The 20,980-nt window shown below is 44.6% G+C and overlaps 2 long non-coding RNA genes across 2 annotated transcripts; both read left to right on the top strand.

Annotated features, from left to right (window-relative positions):
* Positions 1-4,369: 4,369 nt before the first annotated feature.
* LOC309525366 lies at positions 4,370-8,921 on the top strand. Its single transcript, XR_014216185.1, has 3 exons — positions 4,370-4,734; positions 6,985-7,095; positions 8,585-8,921. It is a non-coding gene; the product is annotated as an uncharacterized lncRNA (long non-coding RNA).
* A 2,051-nt stretch (positions 8,922-10,972) lies between these two features.
* On the top strand, positions 10,973-16,679 carry LOC309525370. The gene is made up of 3 exons (XR_014216190.1): positions 10,973-11,587; positions 14,324-14,434; positions 16,343-16,679. It is a non-coding gene; the product is annotated as an uncharacterized lncRNA (long non-coding RNA).
* Positions 16,680-20,980: the final 4,301 nt, after the last annotated feature.

The raw sequence follows: 20,980 nt of genomic DNA, 5'->3' as shown, positions 1-20,980 counted from the left end.
TGCCAATAGGGTGAGCTCCTGTTGCTCTGTCCCAGCTCCTGCCAACCTAGCAATTCGAAAGCACGCCAGTGCAAGTAGATAAATAGTTTCCGCTGTAGCAGGCAGGTAAACAGCGCTTCCATGCGCTCCAGTTTCTGTCACGGTGTCCTGTTGCTCCAGAAGCAGTTTAGTCATGCAGGCCACATGACCGGAAAGCTGTCTGGGGACAAACGCCGGCTCCCTCGGCCTGAAAGCCGAGTTGAGCGCTGCACCCCATAGCTGCCTTTGACTGCACTTAACAATCCAGGGGTCCTTTACCTTTTACCTTTTCACCGTTCAAGCTTACCAGCATGAGAGAAGAAGCCAAGAAGGTTCCTCCTAGCCTTAAATAATAGTAAAGGTAAAGGTAAAGGATCCCTGACAGTTAAGTCCAGTCGCAGACGAATCTGGGGTTGTGGCGCACATCTTGCCTTACAGCCGAGGGAGCCGGCGTTTGTCCATAGTTTTTCTGGGTCATGTGGCCAGCACGACTAAGCCACTTCTGGTGCAACAGAACACCAAAACCAGAGCAGCACATGGAAACGCTGTTTACCTTCCTGTCGGAGTGGTACCTACACTCCCCACATGATTGTTGTTCCTCAGACACCCCAGCATGTTGCCAGAGGCTTCTGGTACCCACCAACCCCATCAGGATCAGGTGCCCTGAGAGGACTTCCGGGTTAGTGCCATCGGCGAATGGCAGAGTTCCTCCGACAGGAGGAACGGGCTCCGTGAAAACTGGGTCTTCCTGCCGCAGCGAAGGTGGGGACCCGCTAGAAATCCCAGGTGGAGGAAGCCTGGGAACGTGGGGTTCAGCAGGGCACCAGGAGCGTGCCCCCTACTCATGGGGAACCCCTTTTTGGGATTCCGGAGTGAAGCGGGGTGGTGCGAACTGACTGCTACTTTCACGGAGTTAAGCCGCACAGCCATCGCCGGAGAGCGCTGACTTTTCCCTGTGGACAATTGGATTTAAAACAAGTACCCGTGAGTAGAAACGGAAAATTGGATCAAGAAATATCTTAATTTGACATCGAAGTGGGAAGGTTATGTCAGGGAACTGACATCGGAGCCAGAGGCGGAGGTTAGGCTCTCGAGTGATGCTGGAGAAGGGCCCAGCAGGGGGAGAGGCGGCTCACCAGCTGGGGAAAGAAATCAGCGTAACACCAGGGATAAAGGGGGGCAGATGGGGGAATCGGCGAGGGTGCTCCAGGACTCCTCGCCGGAGATCAGCGAAGAGAGCACGGGTCCTCCGCTACCCACGCCCTCCCTGTGCAGAAGACTTCCGCGCAGGGAGAGTAGGAGGAGACTTGGAGTCAAACAACTTTTATGCTGGAAAAGGTTTAAGAAACGCCCACTGACGGATTCTGCTAGTGACTGAACAGCCACGAAGTGCAGGGCTGTCCAGACAGAAAAGGTTTAACAAGGCAACCTAGCCAGGAGTGGCACCAACTTGCGCATGAGCAACCCCTACATTTATTACAGGTTCAAAACAGGTAGTCCGCCTTCCGCTTTTTGTATACAGACTGAAGCAGAAACCTTGTAAGCTAAAGCCTGGAAAGTTGTTTAAAAAGTCTAAATTTCCTTCATTTATAACTACTGAAACCCCCTTGGAAGCAGGAGAAAAGGGGGGGGGGGATTTTGTGTAACGCCTGCAGGAGAGGGAGTGAAGAAAGATAAGTTTCCACCGTCTCTAACCTGGGAACGGGGTGTCAGAGACAGAAATTGTTGGAGAGGTTCATTGACTGTGAATGGAATACTTTGACAGATAGCTAAAGAAGAGAAATAAACTGATTCCAGTGTCGCCTTTTGCATTCTAAAGAAACAAAATATCTGAAAAATGAAAGTAATTTTCCTTTGTTGGACTTGCCTTAAAAAGATGGATACAAATAGAAATTGTCTCCTCTAGAGGGAGCTTGCTAAATTGTTGCTGCAGTCTACTTGAGGAATCCACAGCTGTGAGATTAAGATCGTGGGATTAGTCCTTTTGACCTTGACTAAATATGAGCTGGAAGGAGGTTTTGGTGCTTGCTTTATGCAAGACAAATGCTTTGTTGGAACAGATGCATGAGAAGATGGATTTGATGAATGAGAAAATGGATTTGATGACTGTTGTGGCCAATAACTGTGGACAAATAGTGAATAGTGATACAGAAACCATCCAGGGTCCAACTCAGGAACCTGTATTGATTGGGCAAGTGCAGAAGATAATGGAGGAGGCTGCGGTTGCACCTCAAATAATACAAATGGAGAGGCCCAAGGCCCTACAGTAGCATAAGCCGCTGTTTTTGAAGATTGAAGTTGGAGTGGGCCAGGGGGAGTCTGGAGCTGAGGAGGCTCTTAATTTTGGAGAGACTTCAAAATATGCTCGTAAACATTTTTTTGGATTATATTGATGACTGTGGGGAGTGGGGCTGTGGGGAATGGGCTGGTTTGATGAAGGGAGACAGAGATAATTTTGGGTTGGAACCCCCCAGAGACCTACTCCTCAATGAGAAAGGAAAGAAATTAAGAAAGAGACCAACAAAAGACAAGGAAAAGTGCAAGTATAAACAACAAGAAGAAGATCTGCAGAAGGGACACGGAAGAGACTTAAGGGCCTCGGACATAAGACTTCCAGGTTGATGGACTAGATGGAATGGACAGTAAGGACTGACATGACCCGATACCAGGAAGAAGAGACGTTGGGTGAAGATTGGAAGAAAATTTATAAAGAAATTTTTTTATTTAGGGAACTAGCCTAAAATTAATGAATATTAGGGAAAATGTTGGAATGAAACTATATGACTCTAGTAGAAATGATATCAGGAGTTATGTACAACTGAGTATTAAGTTTTAAGCTTTAAGGTATTTTATGGTAAGATACCGTTAAATAAATTAAGGTAATTTGAATAACAGAATATGGGGAAAGATATGTAATATGGGATTTGTGTTTGTTTGTTTTCCTTTTTTATTTTGTTTTTTGTTGTTGTTGTATTGTTGTATTGGTTTTTATGTTTTGTGTGTTTTTTCTTCTTTTTATGCATTGTAGTGTTGTTTTTTATTTTTTGTTTTTTATTTCTGTAATTCTGAAATTATTAATGAATATTATTTTTTTTTTAAAAGGATCAGGTGCCCTGAGATGCTAATAAGGTTCCTATTGGCTTTATAAAATGGCTATGTTGAACCTAGTTCCTCAAGCCAAGCAACCGTTGTTTTTCAGAAGCTGACCAGTTGCTACTAGTTATTACCAGATTTTTCCATCTATAGCAAGATTGGGTTATCTAACTAGGGGCAGGTGGGTTGGGCATCCTGGGTATAGCAGTCAAAAGTCAGAGAACAGATTTCAGCTTCTGCCCATAGTTCTCTCAACTGCAACACTTGACCTACTCCCCTGCAAGTGAAGAGTCGTCATTCATTCCAATCAGAGGAAAGGCAATCACTGCCCTTGGGAACAGTGGTAGCAAAACCTGCCCTTCAGCTGATGGTGGTAAATTGATACTTTACCACACAAATCAACTGATAACTTGTTAAACTGGCATCTATAACCAATGCTGTGGAGCCACAAAAATCCATCAGGAGGCAAATGTATGACATGGGCTCACCTGCTTTTGTTTCCGGGTCCTATGTCTTTGAACATGGTCTAAGATGGATGCAATATTAAAGGACCATGGGAAGTGAAGGACACGAGGCAGGAGTTGGTAATGCAGGTGAGCTGTGCATAAGCAAGCTGCCAGCTAGCTCTGCCGAAGCTCTTTTTATTAGCACAATATGCAAAACCAGTTAGATAGATTTTGGACTGTGACCTTTACACATCTTCCAATCCTGAGATCGAGGGGTGGTACAAAGTTATTTTGGCACCTGTTTCCACCGCATCATTTCCCCCTTGAACCATGTATGATGAAGGAGACAAAGGGCACAGACAGTGCACAGCAGACCACTAAGAGAGCAAAGGTTAGGTAGAGGGCATGATGTTCAGACAGCTGTGGCTTTGTCTGCGGGTGGAAGTGTGCTCCACACCCGGCAGGTGGAAGTGTGCTTCCCACCCAGTGATCATTCCTTCACCATGTATCACTCACGGAAGGTGGACAGAGAAACATACTTGTGCACAGCTTTCATACTGCTGTGAGCAGCAACAGAATAAAAAAGTGAGCTCCTTCTAACAGAACGTTCTAGCAATATGGATGATCAAGCCAGAATGCAGGCTATATGAGAATTGGCTGCTCAGAACATCTTCGTGTCACAATTGAAACCCAGAGCTGAACAGGGAGCCTAATGAAAGGAGCAAGCAATTCTTCCACAAAAGATAAGATCTGGGACGTTCTGTGCAGCATTCAGCTGATCCCTCAGCCCATCTGGATTTGTCCTAACAACCAGCACTTTGTGCCTGAAATGGCCCAAGGCAACCACTGCCTTCATCCTTGCTATTCTTCACTGTCAACCCAGGATATTGCCAGAGGCTCCTGGGACCTTTAAAGGCCACCAGGATGAGGCAAGAAGCCAAGATGGTTCCTTTCGGCCTTATATAATGGATGTCTTGAACTAGGCACCTTAAACTGCGCAGTGTGTTCTTGTCTGCCTTGAAAGCCTGCGATTTCTCAGCTGCTAGCCTTCCAAAGCTGTCTCTCCATACAAAAGGCATTCCAATGGAGCAGAGCTTGTTTCTTGGTAATCGAAGGCCACGTCTGCTTCAGGTCTGGCTACTTACATTCTGCTTTCTTCTTTGCTTCAGTAGTGGAGGTAAGTATTGCCCCCATCCCAGAAGAGGTAAAAGAAGAAGAAGCTACTGTTTTACAAAGGTTGACTCTATTAGTAGCAGGAGAGATATACTTTGGGGTGGTAGGGGGAAAATGCCTTCTGCCATAGGTCTGCAATAATTCAGTGTTATTGTGCATGCTTTTCATGCAGAAAGCCCCAGGTTAATCCCTTAGCATCTCCAGTCGAAAAGTTTAAGGAGAAGAGAGTCGGTAATAATAATAATAATTTTTTATTTATATCCCGCCCTCCCCAGCCAAAGCCGGGCTCAGGGCGGCTAACAACAATCAAATAATCTAACAATCAAATAATCTAACATTCTAAAACATTTCATTATAACAATTAATTAAAATCAAATTAATGGCAACCTTTAAGCAAAGTTCTGTGCAGGTTGCTAGAGGAGGGAGTCAGGCTGGGCCCTGACCAAAGGCCTGGTGGAACAACTCTGTCTTGCAGGCCTTGCGGAAAGATGTCAGGTCCCGCTGGGCCCTAGTCTCTTGTGACAGAGCGTTCCACCAGATCGGAGCCGCAGCCGAGAAAGCCCTGGCTCTAGTTGAGGCCAGCCTAACCTCTCTGAGGCCTGGGACCTTCAGGATGTTTTTATTTGCAGACCGTAGGTTCCTCTGTGGGGCATACCAGGAGAGGCAGTCTCGTAGGTACGAGGGTCCTAGGCCGTATAGGGCTTTAAAGGTTAAAACCAGCACCTTAAACCTGATCCTGTACTCCACCGGGAGCCAGTCCAGTTGGTATAGTACCAGATGAATGTGATCTCGCAGCGAAGACCCCATAAGGAGTCTCGTCGCGGCATTCTGAACCCGCTGGAGTTTCTGGGTCAGTCTCAAGGGCAGCCCCACGTAGAGCGAGTTACAATAATCCAGTCTGGAGATATCCAATCAAAGTGGTCCAATACTGGACCCGAGGACAGTCGAGGGGCCTCCAGTTCCTTTATTGTATCCAAATTGGCAGGGAGGTCATGGCGGAGCAACAGGACCTTCTCCGCAAAAAAGCTCCGCAATAATGGGGCAAAATGGACAGGTAGCTTGAAACGCTGGAAGGCAGCTCTGTATGTATGTATGTAGGAGTGAATCAGGCTGCCCAACATCTGGTATATCTGTAGGATGCGGGTAGTGTTGTGGTCTAAACCACTGAGCCTCTTGGGTTTGCCAATCGGAAGGTTGGCGGTTCAAATCCCCATGACGGGGTGAGCTCACGTTGCTCGGTCCCAACTCCTGCCAACTTAGCAGTTCAAAAGCATGCCAGTGCAAGTAGATAAATAGATACCATAGTGATGGGAAGGATAATGACATTTCCATGCGCTCTGGCTTCTGTCACGGTGTTCCGGTGCCACAGAAGTGGTTTAGTCATGCTGGCCACATGACCCTGAAATCTGTCTGTGGACAAAAGCTAGAAAGCGAGAAGAGCACCGTACCCCATCATCGCCTTTGAATCGACTTCACTGTTCAGGAGTCCTTTACCTTTTATATGTGTATGGTTGGAGAGAAAATGTCTCATGTAACATTAAATACGTTCTGCCATTTGTGCCTTCACAATGGGACTTCCCTCCTCCTCCTGAGTAGGCCCTAAATCTATTCAGTGCATTCCCCAAGCTGCCAGAGGAAAATTTGGGCATGATACGAAGCAGGCATTGGGGAGGAGTGAAAGGGAGAACTTCTGTTGCAAAGGCACAAATCATTTCACTAATGTCATGAGTGCACTGAATATGACCAATGGGCGTATATTCCAGCTGTTTCTGCCAGGTCTAAAAGTGGAGCCCAATAGTTTAGAGCTGAATGGGAGCACCATCTTTGGAAAATTGAGGATTCCCTTGTCTGGGCGGAATGTGTTGCTAGACTAAGGGCACAGGAGCATGCTATGAATCTGCATAGAGTTTCCCCATCTGCAGAGATGTAAATTTAGTCAGACTTTCTGATGGGGGAAAAAATCCTACTGCTCTAGGATCTATTCTGACAGCTATGGGTGCCTATAGGATTTTATGGGTTGGGAGACTGAAAATCAATTGGTTCCTCCACAAATGGAAAAAAAGGGTCTCACTTGGTACAATGCTTTGCAGTACATCCAGGAAAGAAAATTTATATAAATGAGGAAAGTGGTAGCAGTTCCTGGGGCTTCAGACCCCTCGTCTACCTACTAATGAAGCCCCGGATTTAGTGACCGATGGGTGAAGGTGATGCTTTCAGGAAGAAACAATAAAACAAATTTTTGTGTCTCCTACAGCAGATGCTGTGAAATGCAGAAAATGCATGTCAACTGGTCCTGGCAAGCCGTGTAAATCAAAGCATTCGACATGTAACGGGCCATACTGTGTAATGGCAGAAAGATTGGCAGGTAAGAAGGCTTTTCTGTGACTATGACTTGCCTATTCTATGCTCTGGTAACCTCTTCATATCTCTAATGAAAATGGGAATATGCCATTCCACAATGGCAATTTTATTATTTATACCCCACACATCTTACTGGGTTGCCCCAGCCACTCTGAGAAGCTTCCAAAATATATAAAAACATAATAAAACATTAAACATTTTAAAAACTTCCCTATACAGCTCTATAGAGACTGGGACTGAATTCACTTGGTAATGTAAGGAGTAACTGTTAGGCAAACATTCTTTAAGAAACAGACAAAAGTTCCTGGAAGCTTTAAAGAGGGTTCCAGAATTTTCTTTAGTGTATAGTAGTGGTACTCTAGGCTCCATTGGTGTCAGGTGGAGGTGCAAATAAAGGGAGGAAGCTGCAGTTGCAATTTCTGCACCAGGAAATCACACACCATCAGTACGCATGCCAACAACGAGGTGGGAAGTAAGACAATATGCGCTGCTGATACTGTGAGTTTTCCTGTGTCAAGATTGTTAATTACTGGACTGAAATTATACTGCTCTGGAGAGATAAAGAAGGAATGTAAATAGCTTGTACATAAGAGTAACAGAAATGCTTGTGCAACCAGTCAAGCAATAAAGAGGCTCTTGACTGTGAATTTGAGTATGACTCCTCTTCTTGTCCTCTGCCTCTGGGGAAAACTCTGCTACAAACAGTAAGAAGTGGTTTTACCGAGGTGCCGCCACACAAGCAGAAAAGCGCAGCAGAAGTGTGTGGGCGGTAATCTCTAATAGTACCACCTCTTAACAGAGTGGTTAATGGACAAATTGACAGAGCTGCCAAATATTGGGCATTGCTTGGCAAGTGCAAAGTTGCAGCAGCAATATGTAAAATACCAAGCATTTCCCATGAAAATAAGTATTAGAAAGCTTTTCCCCAGCTCCATTTTGAACACATGGATTCAATTTTGCAGCTGGGGAGATTCATGGACATATCACTGCAAGGCAGTCTGTGCAACAGTATTCCAGCAGTACTGGAAGAGCTGCTTCATTAGAGTCTTAAATGCCAGCTATATTCTTATATTAAGCCATATTACGTAGAGGGACCTTGCTTAAGAAGATGAAATGTTGTCGAGGAGCAAGAAAGTAAGGTTTCTGCTTCAAGGAACTAACTGGCATGTCACTCGGAAAGTAGCCTATTTTTCAGTCTGAAGGAAAGATATTTGGGATTTATCTTAGACAACAGTGGTGGAAATTCTTAGATTTAAGGGTTTGTTTTATGTGGACATGTACTTTGCAAATGTTTTAACTTTATTTTATTTTAATGTTGACACTTTAGTAGTTTTCGCATGGAGGAAGAAATCAGTTTTAGGTATGCATTTGTCGATGGAGCTTAAAATGGAGTTTATTTCAATGAGCTGTGAGCTTTGTCTCTTTTTTGGTATGAACTATGGACCCCACTCACTAGTTAGTATCAACAAAAGCACTTCTCTTTCTCTCGCCAGGTCCAAATAAGGAGTTGTGGACCTTCAAATTTTGTGGCGAAGCTCAGTATAAAAAATACTGCGGAACGAAAAAGGGAGAGAAACTTAAAGTACAATGCTGTGAAACTGACATGTGTTTTGACTGATATTACTGTTCTATTCTTCTATTGTTTTAACCCATCCAGAAACCTCATGGTAAAGGGTGGGTAGCCAAACTTTCTCCTTCTCTTTCACTTTCTCCTTTGAAAAACATAATATTAGAACATTTCATATCCTTTGCTTTTGACGGATGTCTGGTCTTCCTTCTGCCATTCCAATTCAAATGACAGAGCAAACACAGAAAAGCAACAAACCCCACCCCGAGTGGTAATAGTAATAGTAGTAATAACAATAACCATAACACAATAATAATAATAAATTGTTCCCCACTCATCTTAAATGTGTAGCCCCAGATGTCTGTTTACCCCCTTTTAGGTACCCCCTTTGGCTCATACTCCTGGTTTGAAATCCTGCTCTTCATCAGCCTGCCAAATGGGCCAATTGCAGGCTGGTGTGGAGAGGGAACAATCAGGATTCCCTCAGGTCTACTCCAGGGGGATTTAAAACAGCCCACGCCAGCCCCCGATGTCTAGCATTCTTTGTTGGATCAACCCACCCATTTTGCATTTACAAATTGAATTGACCTTGCAATGGCTGCGGTGGTCGCTGTATTGTTGGTGCCGGGTAGGAATTTGCCTACCTGGTGAATTGGCTATGACCTGGAGGTTTTGCCTAACCCTATAGCAATCGTCACAACTTTGGCGGTTTAGGCGTTGGTGAACCTTAACCTTGGTTGGAGGGGGGTTGTACCCTGGCCTTCCCCTCCAGAAATAGGGTATCCTGTTAAAGGGGGTCTGTGATGGAGTTGCTTCTGTCCATTTGCCTAGATGGGGGGAGGGGCTTGGGCCTCAGCGTTCCTAGGGGTAGGGATCCCTGTGGGAATCCCCCTATTTGATGTAAGTCATGGGAATCCCCACTGCCGGGTTGACCCTGATGTCATTTCCGGTAGGCAGACCGGAAATAAATGCTTACCCAATTCCTATAGCCAAACCACTTCATCTGTTGTCAATACAGTTGTGGCCTGATTTGATCTCATTCCACTGTGTGGCCTCCTTTATTGGTAGCTCACTTGAGCAGAGGAAGGGTGCACACCCTGGACCTGTAGACTCTGGGAAGCTTCCAAGAGAATATAAAAATACATAAAACCATCCAACATTGAAAACTTCTCGATACAGGACTGCCTGCAAATGTCTCAAGGTCAGTCCTTTATTGCTTTGTTAGAGCATCCCAACCGATACTCACAGTCAGGGTGGTCAGGGGGGAGGCTGGAGCCACTTCCATCCAGACTCTCCTAGGCCATGCCCATCAGATTCTTAATTCAACTCTTCCTGGAGCTCATGGGTCCCTGTTCTTCCCAACCCCTCCTTGCTTGGAGAGCTCAAATGTTCTCTTTTCTCTTTCCTGACCATTGCCATGTAATTGGAACATAGCAAGGCTTTTAAGTAGTGTGGACTGGAGGGAGTTCTAGGTGGCCAATCAAGATAGAGATCAATAATAATAGTTAAAATTACTGCTAGTTGTGCATGCAGAACAAATGCGAGAATAATAGCTTGCAATATTTGTTGTACCTTACGCGGCAATGCTTTCCTTCAATAAAGTTGAAAAATGAAGTTGTGGTCTGTGTTCTGTTTTGGTTCCTGTGTAATTTTTGTATCTTGATCACACAATAAATCACTTACCTTATATTTTCTGTTCCTCACGATTGATGTGTTTATTGTGAGGCCTTATTATTTTGTTCTAATTCCTATTTTATGCCTATTTTAAAAGTATGGGCCATATTCCATGCTTTGCAACAGATTTCTGTGCTCAGCAGCACTTCCTCTCCCTCTCCTGCTTTCCCTCCAGCTTCCGGCAAGCACAGACAAAAATACAACAAAGCAGATCTCCATTCTGCACAACACTCTTGCATCATAAATGACAGTCTTCAAATAGAATCCCATACACAAATCACATGAGCCCAATCAGCACCTGGAAGTATTAACGTAACCGTACCATATTAGTCTGTTTCTCCAAGTCTTTGCACTCAGATTCCAAAATAAAAGGGCCTCAGTCAACTGACTAACCAGCCAACCTTCCACCTCTCCCCAAATAAAAGCATCAGCTCCTATTGGATGCTATCTGGCTCCAAGAAATATGAATTCTGTTCATGGGATTGCCAGGAATGAGAGTCTGTCTTGCAAGCCTGCTGTCTCTCCGTGTCCCACATCTTTGAGTAAAGTTGAAGATACATGCAATATCAAAGGACCACTTATTTATGACTCATGGAGAACAGAAACACATGGCTGTGCACATCATTCATTCCGCTGCGAGCAGCAGTGAGATACAAAAGAAAGCTGCTAACACAATGATTCGGGAATATGGGCTGGCCAGAAGTCACCCATTGTGTTTCATCTGCAGGCTGGTTGAGAGTTGCCTGCTCGGCACATCTTACTATTACAACTGAAACCTGGAGGTGAACAGAAAACCCTCGTAAGATAGCATCAGGCATCTGCCACGGTCCGCGACATTCTGTACAGTATGCAGCTGATTTCTCAGCCCATTTGGGTTGTCCTAACAATCAGTACTCTATGCCTGAAAGGACCCAAGACAACCATCGCCTTCACTCTCTGCTGCCCATCCGAGTGACCCAAGCATATTGCCAGAGGCTCCTTGGACCTTTCAAGGCCACCAGGATGAGGCAAGAAGCCAAGAGGGTTCCTCCCAGCCGTATATAATGGATATCTTGAACCCGGCTCCTCAGACTGAACAGCGTGTTCCTGCCTGGCCTGGAAACCTGTGGTTTCTCAGCTGCTATCCTTCCAAAGCTGTCTCTCTATACAAAAGGCATTCCAATGGAGCAGAGCTTGTTTCTTGGTAATCGAAGGCCACGTCTGCTTCAGGTCTGGCTACTTACATTCTGCTTTCTTCTTTGCTTCAGGACTGGAGGTAAGTATGGTCCCCATCCCAGAAGAGGTAAAAGAAGAAGAAGCTACTGTTTTACATAGGTTGACTCTATTAGTAGCAGGAGAGATATACTTTGGGGTGGTAGGGGGGAAATGCCTTCTGCCATAGGTCTGCAATAATAATAATAATAATAATAATAAATTTTATTTATATCCCGCCCTCCCCAGCCGAAGCCGGGCTCAGGGCGGCTAACAACAATAAAACAGTACAAAGGTACAACATAAACAACATTCTAAAATCATTCATTATAAAAATTAATTAATTCAAGCCACTAGCAGCCATTGGGCCAGAGCTCTGCGAAGATTGCCGAGGGAGGGAGTCAGGCTGTGCCCTGGCCAAAGGCCTGGTGGAACAGCTCTGTCTTGCAGGCCCTGCGGAAGGATGTCAAGTCCCGCAGGGCCCTGGTCTCTTGTGACAGAGTGTTCCACCAGATCGGAGCCACAGCCGAAAAAGCCCTGGCTCTAGTTGAGGCCAGCCTAACTTCTCTGTGGCCTGGGACCTTCAAGATGTTTTTATTTGAAGACCGTAGGTTTCTCTGTGGGGCATACCAGGAGAGGCGGTCCCGTAGGTACGAGGGTCCTAGGCCATATAGGGCTTTAAAGGTTAAAACCAGCACCTTAAACCTGATCCTGTACTCCACCGGGAGCCAGTGCAGCTGGTATAGCACCGGGTGAATGTGATCTCGCAGCGAAGACCTCGTAAGGAGTCTCGCTGCAGCATTCTGCACCCGCTGGAGTTTCTGGGTCAGTCTCAAGGGCAGCCCCACGTAGAGCGAGTTACAATAATCCAGTCTGGAGGTGACCGTCGCGTGGATCACAGTGGCTAGGTCAGGGCGAGAGAGGTAAGGAGCCAACTGCTTAGCTTGGCGGAGATGGAAAAATGCCGCCTTTGTTATAGCTGCAATCTGCGCCTCCATGGAAAGGGAGGTGTCGAAGATTACACCCAAACTCTTAACGGACGGTGCTGGCACTAATTGCGCCCCCGCAAGAGATGGGAGTTGCCCCCCCAATCCCATATCGCCCCGTCCCAGCCACAGGACCTCTGTCTTCGAAGGATTTAGCTTCAACCGGCTCCCACGTAACCATCCAGCCACAGCTTCCAAACATCTGGTCAGTGTGTCTGGGGCCGAGTCAGGATGGCCATCCATCAACAGATAGAGTTGGGTGTCATCGGCATACTGATGACAACCCAGCCCAAAACTCCGAACAAGCTGGGCAAGGGGGCGCATAAAGATGTTGAAAAGCATCGGGGAGAGTATCGCGCCCTGAGGTACTCCACACACCAAGGAGTGGCGCGATGACAATTCCCCCCCAAGCGCCACCCTCTGTCCCCGACCAGAGAGAAACGAGCGCAGCCATTGAAGGACTGTGCCCTGGATCCCCACGTCGGTAAGGCGGTAATTCAGTGTTATTGTGCATGCTTTTCATGCAGAAAGCCCCAGGTTAATCCCTTAGCATCTCCAGTCGAAAAATTTAAGGAGAAGAGAGTCGGTACAATAATGGGGCAAAATGGACCGTTTGCTTGAAATGCTGGAAGGCAGCTCTGTATGTATGTATGTATGTAGGAGTGAATCAGGCTGCCCAACATCTGGTATATCTATAGGATGCGGGTAGTGTTGTGGTCTAAACCACTGAGCCTCTTGGGTTTGCCAATCGAAAGGTTGGCGGTTCAAATCCCCATGACAGGGTGAGCTCACGTTGCTCGGTCCCAACTCCTGCCAACTTAGCAGTTCAAAAGCATGCCAGTGCAAGTAGATTAATAGATACATTAGTGATGGGAAGGATAATGGCATTTCCATGCGCTCTGGCTTCTGTCACGGTGTTCCATTGCCACAGAAGTGGTTTAGTCATGCTGGCCACATGACCCTGAAATCTGTCTGTGGACAAATGCCAGAAAGCGAGAAGAGCACCGTACCCCATCATCACCTTTGAATCAACTTCACTGTTCAGGAGTCCTTTACCTTTTATATGTGTATGGTTGGAGAGAAAATGTCTCATGTAACATTAAATACGTTCTGCCATTTGTGCCTTCACAATGGGACTTCCCTCCTCCTCCTGAGTAGGCCCTAAATCTATTCAGTGCATTCCCCAAACTGCCGGAGGAAAATTTGGGCATGATACGAAGCAGGCATTGGGCGGAGTGAAAGGGAGAACGTCTGTTGCAAAGGCACAAATCCTTTCACTAACGTCATGAGTGCACTGAATATGACCAATGGGCATATATTCCAGCTGTTTCTGCCAGGTCTAAAAGTGGAGCCCAATAGTTTAGAGCTGATTGGGAGCACCATCTTTGGAAAATTGAGGATTCCCTTGTCTGGGCGGAATGTGTTGCTAGACTAAGGGCACAGGAGCATGCTATGAATCTGCATAGAGTTTCCCCATCTGCAGAGATGTAAATTTAGTCAGATGGGGGGGGGGGAAATCCTACTGCTCTAGGATCTATTCTGACAGCTATGGGTGCCTATAGGATTTTATGGGTTGGGAGACTGAAAATCAATTGGTTCCTCCACAAATGAAAAAAAAAAGGGGGTCTCACTTGGTACAATGCTTTGCAGTACATCCAGGAAAGAAAATTTATATAAATGAGGAAAGTGGTAGCAGTTCCTGGGGCTTCAGACCCCTCGTCTACCTCCTAATGAAGCCCCGGATTTAGTGACCAATGGGTGAAGGTGATGCTTTCAGGAAGAAACAATAAAATAAATTTTTGTGCCTCCTACAGCAGATGCTGTGAAATGCAGAAAATGCATGTCAACTGGTCCTGGCAAGCCGTGTAAACCAAATGATTTGACATGTACGGGGCTATTCTGTGTAATGAGAGAAAGATTGGAAGGTAAGAAGGCTTTTCTGTGACTATGACTTGCCTATTCTATGCTCTGGTAACCTCTTCATTTCTCTGATGAAAATGGAAATATCCCATTCCACAATGGCAATTTTATTATTTATACCCCACACATCTTACGGGGTTGCCCCAGCCACTCTGGGAAGCTTCCAAAAGATATAAAAACATAATAAAACATTAAACATTTTAAAAACTTCCCTATACAGCAGGCTCGTCCAACTCTATAGAGACTGCGACTGAATTCACTTGGTAATGTAAGGAGTAACTGTTAGGCAAACATTCTTTAAGAAACAGACAAAAGTTCCTGGAAGCTTTAAAGAGGGTTCCAGAATTTTCTTTAGTGTATAGTAGTGGTACTCTAGGCTTCATTGGTGTCAGCTGGAGGTGCAAATGAAGGGAGGAAGCTGCAGTTGCAATTTCTGCACCAGGAAATCACACACCATCAGTACGCATGCCAACAACGAGGTGGGAAGTAAGACACTATGCACTGCTGATACTGTGAGTTTTGCTGTGTCAAGATTGTTAATTAATGGACTGAAATTATACTGTGCTGGAGAGATAAAGAAGGAATGTAAATAGCTTGTACATAAGAGTAACAGAAATGTTTGTGCAACCAGTCAAGCAATAAAGAAGCTCTTGACTGTGAATTTGAGTATGACTCCTGTTCTTGTCCTCTGCCTCTGGGGAAAACTCTGCTACAAACAGTAAGAAGTGGTTTTACCGAGGTGCCGCCACACAAGCAGAAAAGCGCAGCAGAAGTGTGTGGGCGGTAATCTCTAATAGTACCACCTCTTAACAGAGTGGTTAATGGACAAATTGACAGAGCTGCCAAATATTGGGCATTGCTTGGCAAGTGCAAAGTTGCAGCAGCAATATGAAAAATACCAAGCATTTCCCATGAAAATAAGTATTAGAAAGCTTTTCCCCAGCTCCATTTTGAACACATGAATTCAATTTTGCAGCTGGGGAGATTCATGGACATATCACTGCAAGGCAGTCTGTGCAACAGTCTTCCAGCAGTACTGGAAGAGCTGCTTCATTAGAGTCTTAAATGCCAGCTATATTCTTATATTAAGCCACATTACGTAGAGGGACCTTGCCTAAGAAGATGAAATGTTGCCTAGGAACAAGGAAAGTAAGGTTTCTGCTTCAAGGAACTAACTGGCATGTCACTTGGAAAGTAGCCTATTTTTCGACACTGGCTGAGATGACTGGCAGAATCCGTGATCGGGGGAAAGAGACGGCGGAAGAAGATTGGAAGAAATTTAAAATCTATCTTAAGAACTATTATAAAATTGATGAATGCTAAAATGTCGAGGTTTCGAGAAAGAAAATGAGATTACAGCGACATAAGATTAAGTTAAAGAAAAGAATAAGAAGAAATATATTTGATAAAATTATTTAGAATTTGCTGAAATAATTTTGGAAATTGGGATGTAGGAAGGGGAGGTTTGGGGGAGTCCGAGAAGTGAGGGATATGAAAAAAAAGGTTATGAAATTATACATGTTTGTATGTCCTTTTATTTGTTTGTATTGTTTAAAAAATTTTGTAAAACCAATAATTTTTTTTTATTTTAAAAAAAGGAAAGTAGCCTATTTTTCAGTCTGAAGGAAAGGTATTTAGGATTTATTTTAGACAACAGTGGTGGAAATTCTGAGATTTAAGGGTTTGTTTTATGTGGACATGTATTTTGCGCATGTTTTAACTTAATTTTATTTTAATGTTGACACTAGTAGTTTTAGCATGGGGGAAAAAATCAGTTTTAGGTATGCATTTGTCAATGGAGCTTAAAATGGAGTTTATTTCAATGTGCTGTGAAGTTGTCTCTTTTTTGGTATGAACTATGGACTCCACTCACTACTTAGTATCAACATATGCACTTCTCTTTCTCTCGCCAGGTCCAAATAAGGAGTTGCGGACCTTCAAATATTGTGGCGAAGCTCAGAATAAAAAATTCTGCGGAACGCAAAGGGGAGAGGAACTTAAAGTACAATGCTGTGAAACTGACATGTGTTTTGACTGATATTACTGTTCTATTCTTCTATTGTTTTAACCCATCCAGAAACCTTATGGTAAAGGGTGGGTAGCCAAACTTTCTCCTTCTCTTTCACTTTCTCCTTTGAAAAACATAATATTAGAACATTTCATATCCTTTGCTTTTGACGGATGTCTGGTCTTCCTTCTGCCATTCCAATTCAAATGACAGAGCAAACACAGAAAAGCAACAAACCCCACCCCGAGTGGTAATAGTAATAGTAGTAATAACAATAACCATAACACAATAATAATAATAAATTGTTCCCCACTCATCTTAAATGTGTAGCCCCAGATGTCTGTTTACCCCCTTTTAGGTACCCCCTTCGGCTCATACTCCTGGTTTGAAATCCTGCTCTTCATCAGCCTGCCAAATGGGCCAATTGCAGGCTGGTGTGTAGAGGGAACAATCAGGATTCCCTCAGGTCTACTCCAGGGGGATTTAAAACAGCCCCCGCCAGCCCCCGATGTCTAGCATTCTTTGTTGGATCAACCCACCCATTTTGCATTTACAAATTGAATTGACCTTGCAATGGCTGCGGTGGTCACTGTATTGTTGGTGCCGGGTAGGAATTTGCCTACCTGGTGAATTGGCTATGATCTGGAGGTTTTGCCTAACCCTGTAGCAATCGTCACAACTTTGGTGGTTTTGGCGTTGGGTAGCCTTAGCCTTGGTTGGAGGGGGGTTGTACCCTGGCCTTCCCCTCCAGAAATAGGGTATCCTGTTAAAGGGGCATGTGATGGAGTTGCTTCTGTCCATTTGCCCAGATGTGGGGAGGGGCTTGGGCCTTAGCGTTCCTAGGGGTAGGGATCCCTGTGGGGATCCCCCTATTTGATGTAAGTCATGGGAATCCCCACTGCCGGGTTGACCCTGATGTCATTTCCGGTAGGCAGACCGAAAATAAATGCTTACCCAATGCCTATAGCCAAATCACTTCATTTGTAGTCAATACAGTTGTGGCCTGATTTGATCTCATTCCACTGTGTGGCCTCCTTAATTGGTAGCTCACTTGAGCAGAGGAAGGGTGCACACCCTGGGCCTGTAGACTCTGGGAAGCTTCCAGGAGAATATAAAAATACATAAAACTATCCGACATTGAAAACTTCTCGATACAGGACTGCCTGCAAATGTCTCAAGGTCAGTCCTTAATTGCCTTGTTAGAGCATCCCAACCGATACTCACAGTCAGGGTGGTCAGGGGGGAGGCTGGAGCCACTTCCATCCAGACTCTCCTAGGTCATGCCCATCAGATTCTTAATTCATCTCTTCCTGGAGCTCATGGATCCCTGTTCTTCCCAACCCCTCCTTGCTTGGAGAGCTCAAATGTTCTCTTTTCTCTTTCCTGACCATTGCCGTGTAATTGGAACAAAGCAAGGCTTTTAAGTAGTTTGGACTGGAGGGAGTTCTAGGTGGCCAATCAAGATAGAGATCAATAATAATAGTTAAAATTACTGCTAGTTGTGCATGCAGAACAAACGCGAGAATAATAGCTTGCAATATTTGTTGTACCTTACGCGGCAATGCTTTCCTTCAATAAAGTTGAAAAATGAAGTTGTGGTCTGTGTTCTGTTTTGGTTCCTGTGTAATTTTTGTATCTTGATCACACAAGAAATCCCTGTACCTTATATTTTCTGTTCCTGCCTATTTTAAAAGTATGGGCCATATTCCATGCTTTGCAACAGACGTCTGTGCTCAGCAGCACTTCCTCTCCCTCTCCTGCTCTCCCTCCAGCTTCCGGCAAGCACAGACAAAAATACAACAAAGCAGATCCTCCATTCTGCACAACACTCTTGCATCATATATGGCAGTCTTCAAATAGAATCCCAAACATAAATCACATGAGCCCAGTCAGCATCTGGAAGTATTAACATAACCGTACCATATTAGTATGTTTCTCCAAGTCTTTGCACTCAGATTCCAAAATAAAAGGGCCTCAGTCAACTGTTTAACCATCCAACCTTCCACCTCTCCCCAATTAAAAGCATCAGCTCCTATTGGATGCTATCTGGCTCCAAGAAATATGAATTCTGTTCATGGGATTGCCAGGATTCAGAGTCTGTCTTGCAAGCCTGCTGTCTCTCCATGTCCCACATCTTTGAGTAAAGTTGAAGATACATGCAATATCAAAGGACCACTTATTTATGACTCATGGAGAACAGAAACACATGGCTGTGCACATCATTCATTCCGCTGCGAGCAGCAGTGAGATACAAAAGAAAGCTGCTAACACAATGATTCGGGAATATGGGCTGGCCAGAAGTCACCCATTGTGTTTCATCTGCAGGCTGGTTGAGAGTTGCCTGCTCGGCACATTGTACTATTACAATTGAAACCTGGAGCAGAACAGAAAACCCTCGTAAGATAGCATCAGACATCCGCCACTCCTCCGTCATATATGGTGGTGTTCAAATAAAAATCTGTACATAAATCATGGCTCACAGTCCCTAAATTACATTAGCCCAGTCAGCAACTGGACTTGGCAACCACGCAGACAATTATCAAAAGGGAAATTGAACTCTCCCCTGAAATGGGCTCCAAGGTACAGGATTTCACCTTAAGAACTGGATCTGCTGAATCGAAACAATCCCTTTTACAATTCCCTTTTACCTGTGAAAGGAAGCTGCTTTTCTCCTGTCTCCTGATGAAAACATGAAGACTGCAAGTTGCAGGACAGATTGTGCCATCTTTGGAAAAGAGGGTCTAGTTGTCTAGGTGGAAGGTGTTGCTAGTCTCAGGGCACAGGAGCTTGCCACAAACAATTTCCATCTCTTAATCTATACACAGAGATGCAAGTTTAGTTGGACATTGAATATTGATTGGTCCCTTCACAAACGAAATGCTGTCTATTACAACAGACGCTGTGAAATGCAGACTGTGCTCTTCAAAGGGGCCTGGCAAGCCATGCGAACCGAAGGAGAAGACATGTATGGGACCATTCTGCTTGAAGATAGAAACATTTTCAGGTAAGTCTTTTCTGTCAACAATCTCCCTTTTTCTCTGCTGGGACTAGAATGACCTGAGATATAAGTTTAAAACTAAAAATAAAAAAATTGGACATGTATCTTTCATAAATGTTCATTTTATTTTAATGTTGACATTTTAGTAGTTTTTGTAGTTTTAGCAAAATAAATTCAAAATTCTATTTAAGTGCATATTTTTAAATAAAGTTTAAAATGCGGAGAAAGCTTTTCTCTCTCTCTTGATATGGACTATGGATTAATTCAGTAAATTTCTCTTCATTCACTAGTTGGTATCAACCTAAGCACTTATCTATCTATCTCCAGGACAAAATGGCAAATTGACTAATTACATCAAAGAATGTGGAGTTTGAAAAAACTCTGTGGGACAGAGGTGACATCGGGAGATAAAAAGAAAGTATCATGCTGTAATAGCAACTTATGTTTTGACTGATCATTCTATTCTTAAGTTGTTTTCGCCTTTCCATGTAAAAGGGTGGGTAACCAATCTTTCTCCTTTGATAGACATAATATTAGAACATTTCATATCATTTCTTTCGATGGGGCCCAGGTCTTCCTCCTGCCATTGCAATTCAAATGACAGACAAAACCCCCATGCATACATTCTGATGCCACGTCTAATCACATTCAGGGGATGTTCCACACCCAACAGCCTCATCGTCCTCCACAAAATGGTGGCTGACTGTGTGACCTGGGGAGTCTTCTGTATTTGCGGAGGGCTGCCATATATCTTAGACCAATGATTTTCCAGCTCCCTAAGTGCATTGGGAAGCCTCCATGAGCACAGGAAACCCCCCCAATTTGGCTATCCAAACTTGTTAATCAAACACTCATCCAGTTCACAACTGTGTTTATCCTTCCAGCTCCCAAGAGGAGGACTAGTCATTTGTGCTCACTCATTTATGCACTCCTTCATTGTCTGATATTTTGAAAAGTAAGTTCCTCTTGCAAAAGTGCACAATTGACTTAGGTATTGGGGTGTAATGGGTCGTTTTTTGGAGAGTTGATGGACATGTACAGTGGCGTAGCGTGGGTTGTCAGCACCTGGGGCAAGGCAAGTAATTTGCGCCCCCTAACCCGAGGATTTTCGCCCCCTAACCCGTGGATTTGCGCCCCCTAACCCTAACCCCCAGATGTTGCGCCCGGTGCAGCCGGCCCCCCCTGCACCCCCATGCTATGCCACTGGACATGTACCAAGCAGTGATTTGCACTGTCTATAGGATTTGTGGGTCTCTTTATCACTCCCCATCCCTGCTTGAACTTGGCAAATCACAGAAGATGTTATCAACTACAATAACCTGTGCTAGGGATGGTGACAATTCCTCTCTTCCTGGAGCTCAGGGAACCCTGTTCTTCCCAACCTCTCCTCGGTTGGAGAGTTTGAATGTTCTCTGTTCTCTTTCCTCAACATTGCCATGTGACTGGAACATAGCAAAGTTTTAAGTAGTTTGGGCTGGTGGGAGTTCTAGGTGGCCAACCACGATAGCGTTCAATAATAATAGTTAAAATCACTGCTAGTTTTGC

Source organism: Podarcis vaucheri, assembly GCF_965113315.1.
Source record: "Podarcis vaucheri genome assembly, chromosome: 2".
NCBI lineage: Eukaryota > Metazoa > Chordata > Lepidosauria > Squamata > Lacertidae > Podarcis > Podarcis vaucheri.
Note: the sequence above shows the minus strand (reverse complement) of the source record. Positions and strands in the feature narration are given on the sequence as shown.